The following is a 13,578-nucleotide window of genomic DNA, read 5'->3' on the forward strand; positions in this document are numbered from 1 at the left end:
TAAGGTAGAATTGGGAACATGAAAGTTGGGGGGTGGGAGGGAGATAAGGGAGAGGAAGCATGTTGGAACCAGAGTAAAGTAATATGTTTCAACATTGCTACACTGCACCCTGATTGGCTCATCTCCTCCCCAAGACCCTTCTGTAAGGGGATGTCCAGTTTCCTACAGATGGGCTTTGGGTGTCCACTCTGCATTCACCCTCATTCACAATGATATGGGCTTTTTTTTGGGGGGGGGGTTTAGCCTGGTACCTGATTCCATGTACACCTAATGATCACACAGGCTAGAATGCTTCAAGACATACTTTTTGACTACGTCTATCTTTTCTACATTTACCATGCAGTTATCTATTGGTTCGGTTGTGTGGAGGTTTGTTTTATTTACATTTAGCTTGTAATCTATACTGAAGACTGCAATCATTGATCTTCATCGGCAAATATTTAAGTCTCCTCACTTTCAGTGAGCAAGGTTGTGTCATCTGCCTATTACAGGTTGGCAATAAACTTTCTATCAGGCCTGATGCTGCATTCATTTTCATGTAAGCCAGTTTCTCTCATTATTTGCTCACAATGCAGAGAAATCAAAGAACGATGCAGATTGAATAAATATGCTGAGAGAACACAGCCCTGACATGTACTTTTCCTGATTTATACCATGCAATGTTCTCGTTTTAATCAATCTACAGATACTGCATGGGCACAATGTGAGTTCTGGAATTCCCAGACTTCTCAAGGATACCATAGTTTGTTATGATCCACATAAACAAATGCCTTGGCATAGACAAGGAACCACAAGTAAGCATCTCTCTGGGATTCTCAGCTTTGAGCCAAGATCCCTCTGCCATCAGCATTGATATCCATTGTTCCATCGTTTCTTTGAATCAGCCATGAACTTCTGACAATGCTTTGTCAATATATGCTGAAACCATTATTGTATTGTCATCAGCAAAATGTACTTGAATCTGATAGTGATGATGTTCTTCTATAATTTGCATGTTCTGTTATGTCAGCTTTCTTTGGAATGGGTAAAATTTTGGATCTCTTCCAGTTGATCTTAATGCCATTAAAGGAGTAATACTTTGCTGACTTTTAAAATTGAACCTTTAAAGAAAGTATATATCACACTTCAGAAATATATTGTCATAATTATGGGGAAAATCTTACATACTACTATTAAAAAGTAAGAAATATTTTTGATATGGTAAATAGATGAATCAACAGTTTGCTCTTGTAATTATATTATTACAAATATAAAATTTATACCCTCAAAACTTTAAAACCTAGTGTTACCACCTTAATGTAAATAAATCTCTTCATGTGATTCTTCTGGTCATGAGTTAGAAGATTCTATGGTTAGCGTGGTCTTTTAGTCACAGGACTCGGTTTCTTTATGCCTTTAAATAACTTTTTCATAAGTAGAAATCAAATGTTTTATCTTAGATGGACACTCTCAAGCTTTTAAGACTTCAGATGTTACTCACTTACATCAGATATATTGTATTTGTGAATTCCCTTCCTTAGGACAATAGGCAAAGTTGTCCCCCCAAGACTATGGTCCCCAATTTTTAAACCCAGTAAACTAATTTTGCAAATTGTTCGAATATTGCTAGGGAGATTCTGTAATGGTCCCCCCTTTGGGGTTTGTTTTGTATGTGGATATTCAATACCAAAAATGTGAATAATCATATGCTAACAGGTACTCCAATATGTTTATTTATTTACTCACATATGGCTTCCTATACACATATATGCATCCTATCTCTCTGTGTTAATTTGTTCTACTGTGGAGGCTTCAGGGTTTCATTTATTATAGAAGCCAGTCACGGTTATGTCAAATGTCAACAGGATCACCCAAAGTGCACAGGTGTCGGCAGAGCTTCCAGACTGAGGACAGACCGTGAAGGAAGAGTACGCTGTCCACTTCTGAGCAATTCGTCTGTGAAGACCTAATGAGGAGCAGCAGAACATGGTCAGACACCATGATAGGAGATAAGCCCCTCAGTGGGAGGTGCTGTCAGATGACTAAAGAGGAGCTGCCTTCTCAAAGCACAATCACCTAGAGTCACATGGCTGAGTTAAACCTACAGAAGTACAAGTTTTGAGACCATCGTTTGCGGATGGCCATGACTCAAAATGGGAAGAAAGAGTTGCAAACATGGGTCAATAATTGGAAATTGGAATGTATGATGACTCTAGGAAAATTGGAAGTCATCAAAAAGGACATGAAATGTATAGGCATTGTAGGTATTAGTGAGGTGAAACGAACTGGTATTAGCCAACTTGAATGATGAAATCACGAGGTTTCCTATGCCAGGAATGGTAAATTCAAGAGGAATGCACTTGCATTCTTCATCCAAAGGCTATCTCAGAATTTGCCTTTCAATACAAAGCTTTCTGATATAGGGTTGCATCAATCCACAGACATGGTAATTGAGTCAATGAAACTATTATTGCAATGTATGCACCAACCACTGAAGTTAGAGATGAAGAAATTTTAAAAATCTACCAGTGCCTTCAGTTTGAAATTTATCATTCAATCAAGATGCATTGATAATTATTTGCAATTAAAACAGACAAGTTGGAGGGGGAGAAAATGGGAAGCACCAGAATGTGGAAAATACAGCCTTGGTGACAGAAATGAGCATAGGGATCTTGTCAGAGCATTGTGCAAAACGAATGCCTTCTTCATGAAATCACTGCTTTCCACAGCACAGGTAGAAACCAAACAGACTACATCTGTGGGAAGAGATGATGCAGAAGTTTCATATCAGCCAGTAAAACCAGGGCAGGGGCCAACTGTGGAACAGACTACCAATTGCTCCAGATGAAGCTGCAGAAAAAAAAAATCAAAGTCCATGAGAGCCAAATATGAACTTGCCTGCATCACACCTGAAATTTGAGAACCTCCACAATCAGATTTGCTGCATTAACACAAATGACAGAAGATATGATGAGCTTTGAAGGACATTAAAACTTCCAAACATGAAGAAAGCAAAGGGTCATTCAAAAGGTACAAAAGAAAAAAAAAGATCAAAGTTGATTTCCAAAAAGACTCTGAAACTTGCTTTTAATTGTAGAGAAGCTAAGACAAATAGAAGAAATGATTAATTCAAAGAGCTGACTCTTTAAAAGAGCACCTCAAGATGTATTTCTAATTAAATGTTCAGTTAGAACCAAAAAGAAAGAACAAACTCAGTTTATGTTAAACTGAATGAATGCAAGAAAAAAATTCAATTCTCAACTTGTGATCTTAAAAGTGTCTGTGAGTAAAATATTGAGTGATGGTAGAAGCATGAAAAGAAGAGGGAAAGGATGCACAGTCACTGCACCAAGATGAACTAGTTGGCATTCAACTCTGTCAAGGTGTTGCATGTGAGTAAGAACTCATGGTACTGAAGGAAGAACTTCAAGCTGCACTGAACACATTAACCAAAACAAGATTCCAGGCACTGATGGAATTAAAATGCTTCAAAGAGCTAATAGAGCACTGGAAGTTCTCGCTCGTCTTATATTGGGATACTTGGGAATGCCTACTAGGCCTACTGATGGGAACAAATCCATATTTCCAACCATTGAAAAAAAAATTCAACCCAACACAATCTTCAAACTGTTGAATGATATCATTGGTATCACATGCAAGTAAAATTTTGCTGAAGATTATACACACAGATTGTAGCAATATATTGACATGAAGCTGCCAGAGGTTCAGGCTAGATTCAGAAGAGTACACGGAGCAAAGTATATCATCACTAGCGTCAGTTGGATCTTGGCTCAATGAAAACAATACTAGAAAGGTGTTTAATTGTGCTTAATTATGCCATCGCATTCAACTGTGTGGATCATAACAAACTATGGATAGCTTCGAAAAGAATGTGAATTCCAGAATTCTTGTGCATGCGTAGAGAGAAGATGTACAAAGAGAACAAGGGACTACTGCATGATTTAAAATCAGAAACGATGTGTTTTAGGAGGGTCCTTTCCTCTCTCAATACTTATTCAATCTACCTATGAAGTAAATAATCAGATAAGGTGAATTATATGAAGAGGAATGAGTCATCAGGACTGGAAGAAACCTTATTAACAACCTATGATATGCCGGTGACCTATTCATGTTTCCTGAGAGTCAGGAGGACATGAAACACTTGCTGATGAAGATCAAGCATTGAAGTCTTCAATAAGAATATTGAAAGAACTACGGGCTCACAAATGAACCAACAAGTCTGTCTTGAAAGAAGTACAGCCAGAATACCCCTTAGAGGCCAGGATGGGGAGACTTCGTCTCACACACCTTGGACATATAGTTGGTTGTGTTTACTGTTACAATATTATGTATTTTATAGTATTTGCCAAATTTAGCACTTTTTCTTTTTTACATTTACCTTTAATTTTATTTACTTATATTATTGAGGCTGTAACCACTAAGCATACACCAATTCAATAGTGCCTTCGTGTACAGTAAAAATAAATTAATTACTTGAATTGTATAACTATTTTCAACCCTTTTTGATTGTTCCTCATTCATTTGCATGAACTCACTGCCCTCTGAGTTGAATGCTTCATCTTTGACGTTGCTGTTGTCAATTTGATTTCCTCTAGATAGATCTTGATGAGTACAATGTTCAAAACAGACATTTTTAAATAGTTAAGCTGCTTGATTTTCAATGAAGCTTCACGGAATAATTCAGGGCTAAGTTTTAAAGATTATTTTATGACAATATTTTCAGGGGTTCATCCCGTTCACATGGTTGTAAAAATCCTAGAATCCAAAATAATTCAAAATTCTAGCCTACATGTAACCCCTTTTCGTCAGGATTATTTCACAGAATCCTAGGGGAAACTCCCTAGCCTTGGTATCCAAGTCTTGTCTGACGGTAAAAACGCTAGTTCACGGGGATGACTAGCCATGGTCTCCTCATACTTCTAGTTTTTCTTCCTCTGTTTCTCCAGATGAAGAGCACAATTGCTGAGTCTTGCATAGCTATTTGCAAGCATTTAAGATTTCAGATACCATGCAACAAACAAGGAGGTAGAACACACTCACTAAGCATACAAATTCATATCATTTTTGCATGTAATTCTTAGTATTTATTTAAATCCCTTAAGCAATTCTGACATTCCCCAAATTTGAAATTCTTTCCCATCACCAAAGGAAATGTCTGCTATCTTTAAAGTGATGTTTCTGTTGTTCCCATTCTTTCTAAGATAATTTATCAAACAATTTTCTTTCTGTGTGACAGAAAATGACAACTGGGTTTTATGGTCCAGAATTCTCAGTGGTTTGGCAGATGAGGCTTAATAATTGCACAGGATGTGACCTAGAGTAATATAATCTATTCCATGAGGGCATCTGCTGGGACAGCAAGTAATTGGGAAGAAGATTAAAGTGTAGGGAAACACTGTTACTCGGCTCACAGCCCGGGTGCAACGGAAAGGAGGTTTACTCACCAGAGCGTGCTTCTTTCTATATACATTGTCTTACTCATTGCTGGGTCTGGATCTTGCATCTGACTCATGGACTTCCACTTCTGTGAACTTGAGCGAACAGCCTGCCATATTGTTTGCTGCCCTGATGTCTTCAGTGGGCTGTAATCTAATGTGGCAACTTTGGATTCATTCTCTTCTGCAACCACCTCTGCCGGCCACCTCCCTGCCATTTGGAGGTTCATCAGTCCCCAAATCTCTGTGCATCAGAAGTCTCTAGTTTAACATAAGGCATAAGGATTTTTGGCACCTGCCAGACTCGGACTTCATTTTTTCTACAACTGTGTGAGCAAATTCCTTCATCTACATTTCTTTCTATAGATATATAAATTAGTGTCACTCTTTTTGCATTTTTAGGGAACCTAACTGCACACATTCGCCAACATTTATCTTCTTGTGACTGACTTATTTTGTTCTGCATACTGTCCTCAAGGTTTATAAATGTTAAAATGTATTTGGAGATTTCTCATTATTCTTTATAATTATATTGTATTCTATTGTATATAGGTACAATTTGTTTATCTACTCATCCATTAATATGTACTTATTTCCATTTTTATTATTATTAATAATTATGGGCAGTAAGGCCTAAGGCAGTTGTTCTCAAACTTCCTAAGGCCAAGACCTTTAATACCGTTCCTCATGTTGTGGAGACCCTCCCAGCCATCAAATTATTTTTGTTTCTACTTCATAACTGTAATTTTTCTACTGTTATAAATCAGGTGACCCCTGTGAAAGGATAATTTTACTCCCAAAGGTGTTGTGACCCACAGATTGAGAACCACTGGCCTAAAGAATCCCAATACCTCAGCAAGGAAGGTTTCAGCTATCCCCTGGGCCTGACAAGTAAGGCCCCAGGATTCCTGGCCCCAGCAAGGTAGGTCCTGACCATTCCATTGCTTGGTAAGAAAGGCCCAGGTTATCACCAATACCTGGCAAAAAATGTTCTGACCATCCCAGGGACCAAGCATTTCTACACCCTGGAAAAAAAGAGTCTCACATGACAAAATAGATGCCTGGGGCTGCCTAAAAATAAGTCACTTATATGCATCAGAAACCTCTGGTGATTTCCATCTGACCATAATAGAGGGATGTGAATAGTCAGTCTAGTCACCAGAAAGAGAGCATTGTAAAGACAGTATTAGTAGATTAAAATGTAACATCAGGTTTGGTCCCCTTGTGACACATCTAAACCTTCTAGCAGTGAAAAGGAAGAGAAGAAGATGGGGAAACACAAGTGGAGGAAGTCTCCAGTGAATGCCCCTGAAACAGACCCCGGGGAGTGACTACTGTGGAGACCATACAAAAAACCACTGGGCAGGACTAGGACCAGGTTGAAATCTAGCACCTTATCATTTGACCTCCCTTTGCTCCATATTAAAATTGTTCTCATTTTTCATATTTTCAGTTTCCTTTCCAAACTGGGGTTTTCCCTATTTTGTTATCATTGTTAAGTTTTTTGACTTTTACTTTTGTATGCTTTTTGGTACATGAATTCTAAGATATGTGAATCTGTAGAGGCAGGAACTGGATTAATGGTTCCTTGGGGGTATGGTAGAAGAGGTTAGGGGAAAAAGGATAGTTAATAATAGGAGTACAAGAAATTAAAGTTTCTAAAATTGATTGGGGTAATGATTATATAACACCTCTGGATATTATTGAACCATTCAGCTGTATGATATTTGGATGGTGTCCCAAAAAAACTGTCTATATAAAAAACAGGACCCACATACTGGGGAAAATCTTTAGTAATGATAATCATGCATGAGGGAATAATCTATAAAATCTGTGGAAAACTGCCATTCAGGTTCAATAAAGGAAAGTAAACAATTATATTAACATGTGGGGGAAATCATGAATAGATAGTTCATCATATATGATATCTGAATGGCTAGCAAATATATGAAAAAATGTCCATGATGATTAGCCATCCGGGAGATGTAAATTACAAACACAATAAAATATCTACTTACATTAACATGGGCAGCCTAATTTAAAAACAGAAAACAAGAAGTGCTGGAAAGAGTGTGAAGACATTGGAACTGTCATGCAATGCTAGTGGCTCTGCATGTATGTACAAGCACTGTGGAGAGCAATATAGTGATTCATCAAACAAATGAGAATATAAATTCCACACTATCCAACCATGCCTCTACTGGGCATATTTCCTGTAGAAGTAAGAACCTTAACACGACAGACAGATGTACATCTATGTTCATTGTAGCACTGCTCACAAGAGAAAGAAGTTGTAAATGTAGCAAATGTCCATCAGTAGGAGAATGGATAAAAGAACCTGGGTTCAAAAATATAATAGAACACTATGCATGGCTAAAAATCAGTAATGAAACCATGAAACACATTGTGGCATGGATGGACATGGAAAACATTATATTGAGTGAAGTTTGTCAAAATGACAATTATTGTACGAGAACACTGCTATAAGGATATATATCAAGACAAAGATATGCATGCCAAATGAATAGACTTTGATGTTCCCAAGTAAGAGAGGTCAAAAGCAGGGAGATGAAGTGATAGACTGGGAGGTTAACTACTACTGACTTGGGTGAAAGGGACGATGGAGCTCCTGAAGAGGAAGAATAGAAATCGTGGAGAGAAGGGATAAAATATAGAGGAATGGATAGATAAGTGATTTGAACTGTTGAATGAAGAGTTGATGCTCTGAAATGTAAACTCCTTCAACTAATCCCCATGCAAAAAACCTCAAAAATAATTCTACAATTAAAAAATTGTACATATATCTATCCACATCATTCCTCTTACATCTCTAAAACGTCTGCCTAGTACTGGGGCTGCTGGATCATATGGTATTCCTGTCTCTGATTGGAAGTGTCCGTGATTTTTACAGTGTAATACTCCAACCTTTCTCAAGTTGTTGCTTGTCTGTTGAACACATTTCAGCAACTTCAGAGAATAACTTTAATTAAATATTCCCACTTGTAGATTTAATTTATAATTTTTGTTTTTTCTTTTCTGTTGGTAAAGAATTGCATTCTGCTATCAATGCCCCCTAATGCACAAAACTCAAGTGCTGAAATTTGTCAACAATCTCCCCCCTCATACACACACCCCATCTATTTGAATAATAGCAGTTTCCTTTTTAATTCCATGCATGTGGTAAACTATCTTTATTGATTATAAAATGTTATATCAACGTTTCATTCTTGTGATAATCCATTTTGTCATTGTTGCAATTATTTAGTGATGAGAAAAAATAGATTTTTTAAAACATATCTTTTTGGTTTTTATTGGGCGCTAATTGAGTGAGTTGCTGTTGTTGTTCTCCCCCCTCCCTACCCCCATAATTGGACCTGTTATAACTCAAATAGCTGTGTGTTAAAATGTATCATAAAATTCCTATGGCAGGAATCAGGCTAAGAAAGTTACTTCGCTACAAAAAAGATCCATTTCCTGATGGAAAGGAAAGCAGTTAGAAACAGTGGAGCAATTTGCCAAAGAAGAAAATTTAAATCCTCAATCTACAATGGATTAGAAAATCAAACTAATGTAGGAGAGCCAGATCAATTAAAAAAATCTAAAAGCACAAAAATATATAGCTGGCCTTGTGACATGGCATCTAGACTTGTCAGAGGAGCAGCCACAGAGCCAGGAGCTAAAGCACAGGACACAGAGACAGATTTTCTATACAATGGAATACATTAAAGTGAATACTTCTGTGCAAGATAAGGGCTTGCCGAATGGGGTGCGTCTGGTCACTTAATTGAGGAAGTAGAACTTACTGACTCATGGAGGTGAACTGAGTGCCTTCCTTTTAGGGTTTGCTGGAGTGGGGTGCCTCTGGGAATTTAATTCTGGACTTGGACTTGCTAAACCCATGGAACTGGAGCGGAACGCCTTTGGGTTGAGGCACACAGCAGAGTTGTATGCCCCTTGGGCGTTTATTAGCAGAACTGAAACTTTGTGAGATGTACTGGTAAACAACTACCCTAAGCATTTCTCACTGGGACTTTGTTAACATCCTTAATAAACCCTTTAATCATGAATTTTGCCTGTGAGTCATAACCATTGCAATAGATATTGGAAAGTAGAAACATAAAATCATAAACACTAATAAAGTCAGTGTACCCTCCAATTTACCAATCTCTGCTAATAGTGTGTTCAAAATACTTGTGATGTCATCGTATTTGCCTGTAAAGAGCAATCTGGCTATGCGGAATGGCACTTTCAATATCATTCACCAGGATCATGATTCAAATCCATCTATTCTTCCTTATTCAGTGTCAAGCTTTCATATGCATATAAGACCATTGAAAATATGATGGTTTGAGTCAGTCTCACTTTAGTCCTCAAAGTTACATCATTGCTTTTCAACACCTTAACGAGGTCTTGTAAAGCACATTCACACAATGCAATGCATAATTTTATCTCTCCATTTTAGGAGAGCGCTGCGAGTGAGCATTCATTGCATATCTTAGCATGACTAAATCCTTGACCACTTCAACACTTTGTCCATTTATCATGATTGTTCCTACTGGCCCAGGTGTGAGGATTTCGGATTTCTTTCCATTGAGCTGTAACCCATACTGAAATGGCAGTCCTTGATCTTCATCAGCAACTGCTTCAAGTCCTCCTCGCTTGCAGCAGAAAATATTGTGTTATCTGCATTTCACAGGTTAATAAGACTTCCTCAAATCCTGATGCTGCATTTTTCTTCATATTATCCAGTCTCTCTGATGATTTTCATGGCATTGGATCAGGACGGTGAGAGGATACAACTCTGACGCACACCTTATCTGATTTTAAGCCATGAGATGTTTGCTTGTTCTGTTTGCACAACTGTCTCTTGATCCATGTGCAAATTCCACATGAGCACACTGCAGTGTTCTGAGATTGCTGTCTTCCTAAAAGTGATCCAGAATATGCTATGATTCCCACCGCCGAGGGCTTTTGCCCAGTCAATAAAACACAAGTAAATGTCTTTCTGCTTTCTCTGCTTTGAATCAAGTTCCATCTGACATCAGAAAGGGTATCCTTTGTTCCACATCCCTTTCTGAATCTGGCCTGAATTGATGTACTGCTGCAACCATTGTTGGGTCATCTTCAGCAAAAATTTACTTGCATGTGATACCATTGATATTGTTATGGTTCTGATATTTTATGGTAAGTTGATCATTCTGTTGCCTCACTTTTCTTTGCTTCTTGTTCCAGTGCTTCATCAACACCAAGAATGCATCGTTGAATATGTGTTTAAGGTTTTGTATTCATATTATGATTCAGCATATGGTGGATCTTGGTTTATGTATACTAAAAGGAATGTGCTTGATTCCACAGAAGAATTTTATGTCACTAAATTGAACCCTGATACTTGGAAGTTGTTTAAAATATTTTGTGTTCTTAATTTCTATGTATTTTGCTAATTATTGAGAGAAATGTTAAAATCTTCAAATACAATGGTGAATTTTTACATTTATTTTTCTATTGGCTAGTTGATAAAATGTGGTTAAACTATAGGTATATTTTAAATACTTATCTAATAGATAGTCAACTGTGATCCCTTTTCTTTCAGTCCAGAGACACTGAACTGAATTGATGGAGTGGTTGGTGGAGTCTGTAGTCTTAAGAGTTTTAAAATACGATCAGATGAAGAGAAGACCAGGGAGAAGGAACCATGAGTTTTCTGTCGATTTGTCAGACCCTAGTGGCCTGTGTGTTGCTATGATGCTGTACACTGTGACCCTGGTATTTCAAATACCAGCAGGGTCACACGGAAGGGAAGAGTTTGTGAGAGCTGTCAGACTGGGAACAAAATACAAAGAAGGTAGAAGGAACTAGTTGCCTACTTCAAAGGAAGTAGCCGAGGAAAACCTTATTCTGCACAACCTGGAACCCTGTCAGAGACTACGGGGCGATGGATGGAAGAGAATGTTGTCTGACAGTGCCCACGGAAGGCTCCTCCTGTCTCCATGCATGCAGAACGTGCCTGGTGAGGAGCTGCTTTCTCAGAATAGAATCCCATATGCTGACATAAATGGAATGAAGCCTTTGGGAGTGGAGCCTTCAGATTCTTCATTTGTTGATGATATAGGACTCAAGGTGAGAAGAAACAGCTGAAAATCCTAATAAAAACCAGAACTTGGAGCATTCGAAATATAAGTCTAGGAAAATTGAGGTCAGGGGAAATAAAATGGAATGCATAAAGACTGATATCCTAGGTCTTAGAGAGCTGAGATAGACCGGTGTTCACCATTTGGAATTATGAATTCCTATGGTCTACGACGCCAGATGCGACGCAATAAAGAGAAATGTCGTTGCATTCAGTTACACAGAGGACTTTTCAAGATCTTGAGACCAGATGAACTAGCGGGTGCCCAGCGTCCACCACCAACTGCTGTGAAAAGGGTCACATTAGAAACACCAGGATAAAGTGGGGGAAATGTAGGAAATAACTGAAAGTCATGAAAGACACCAGGCTTTCTGACTGCATAGAGATTGGCGAGACCCCACAAATTATGGCCTTAGTCACTCTTCAGATCTAGAAGTGCGCTCATCTGGATATTAGAATAATCAACCACTTAAGATCAAAAGGTCAGCATTTACCCAGGGACAAAGGACAGATGAACAGGACAAGAGAATGAATGGAAAAATGAAACAACATATGTATGGAGAGGAAGTGGGATTCGTGATGGTGTATTGAAGATATTGCAGTGGATGAGATGAAATAAAATGTGCATGAATTGTTTAATATAATACTAATTATTTCCTCTGTAATCCTGCACCTAAATCTCAATGCAAATTTAAAAGTAAGGATAAAGTCATCTTCAGATTAAGAATATCAAAAGTACCTCCCCTAAGAAGAGTATCAGAGATGACTTAATTATGAATTATGATCTGTATTATGAATCTGATCTCTAAAATTCTCATAGGGTATGCCCAACCTTGACTAACACAACTCAGTTTAGCCCCAAATCCATGTCCCTCGAGCCAGCCCATTGTTTCATTGGCCTAATACAAATCAGCCTTTTGCTAAAATCTGCCTTAGAATTACATTAAAAAATTAATCTGTGGTCACATATCCATAATATTTAGAAATACTACACTCACAATAAAATTTTGGATTCAGGAAATAAATAATTATGGGGAAGATGATTTTCTCTGTGTCAATATAACTTTCAGTGTGTCCATGCATGTGAACATGTACACATATACATGAAAGTAGCAAATGCTGGCGTAAAAGATGGTTTTGATGCAGTAGTCAAATGCAATGTAACTAAAAGTTAGATGAAGGGAATAAAAATATAATTAATTACTTCAATGTTTGCTTGCTCACTGAGCTGAAAATTGTATTGGTGTTTCTGATGTCTAATCAGAATGGTCATTCAGACTAAAAGTACTGTGCAGGGTTCTCAGAATACTATGTATTCTCCATTTGTGCTATTTTTAGAAGAAGACGAAGAATATAACCAAAGTAGAAGGGGAACACGAGTGAAAGCAAATTAAATTTGATAACCTGTAGCTGGGAGATACACTGTGGGCCCACGTTGGGATCGAACTTCGTCCTGGTGGTGTGCCAAGGTATCTGGAGAAGGCAGTGGAAACTGTTAGCAGCAGTGGCCATGGCCTTGTCCTCATTTTATTTGATTAAGAGAATCACCAGGACTTTGGGTGTGAATAAAGGGATCAATCAAAGTGATGAAGCTCCACTTGCCTTTTGCAAGATATAGATAGCAACATTTGCATGTACGTTTTCCATCTGCAAAAGTACTGCTTACTCTTTATGTTTTATTGCATAATACATTATAATTTATAATTTAGTTTATTTTTTATATAAAGCCAGATGCTCTTCTGTATCATCGTTCGACTTGGCGTGTTTAAATATCTCAATTGCCATTGATTATGTGATGGTGTTAAAACAATTATAGCAAACAGTTCTTGTCATAAAAAATTTATGTTACCTTTTTCCTTTTAAAAATACTGATCCCAATAAACTAGCACTATAATCTATGAGATAAGGATTAAATATTTAGTATTCATTCTTATTGTTCCATGAACACTTCTGCCTTTCTCAAAACAGGTCAGTTGTTTCATAAGCAACGTCTTTAAACAAGCAGCCCTCCTAGCA

The sequence above is a fragment of the Tenrec ecaudatus genome, chromosome 2 (assembly GCF_050624435.1).
Source record: "Tenrec ecaudatus isolate mTenEca1 chromosome 2, mTenEca1.hap1, whole genome shotgun sequence".
In the NCBI taxonomy this organism is placed as follows: domain Eukaryota; kingdom Metazoa; phylum Chordata; class Mammalia; order Afrosoricida; family Tenrecidae; genus Tenrec; species Tenrec ecaudatus.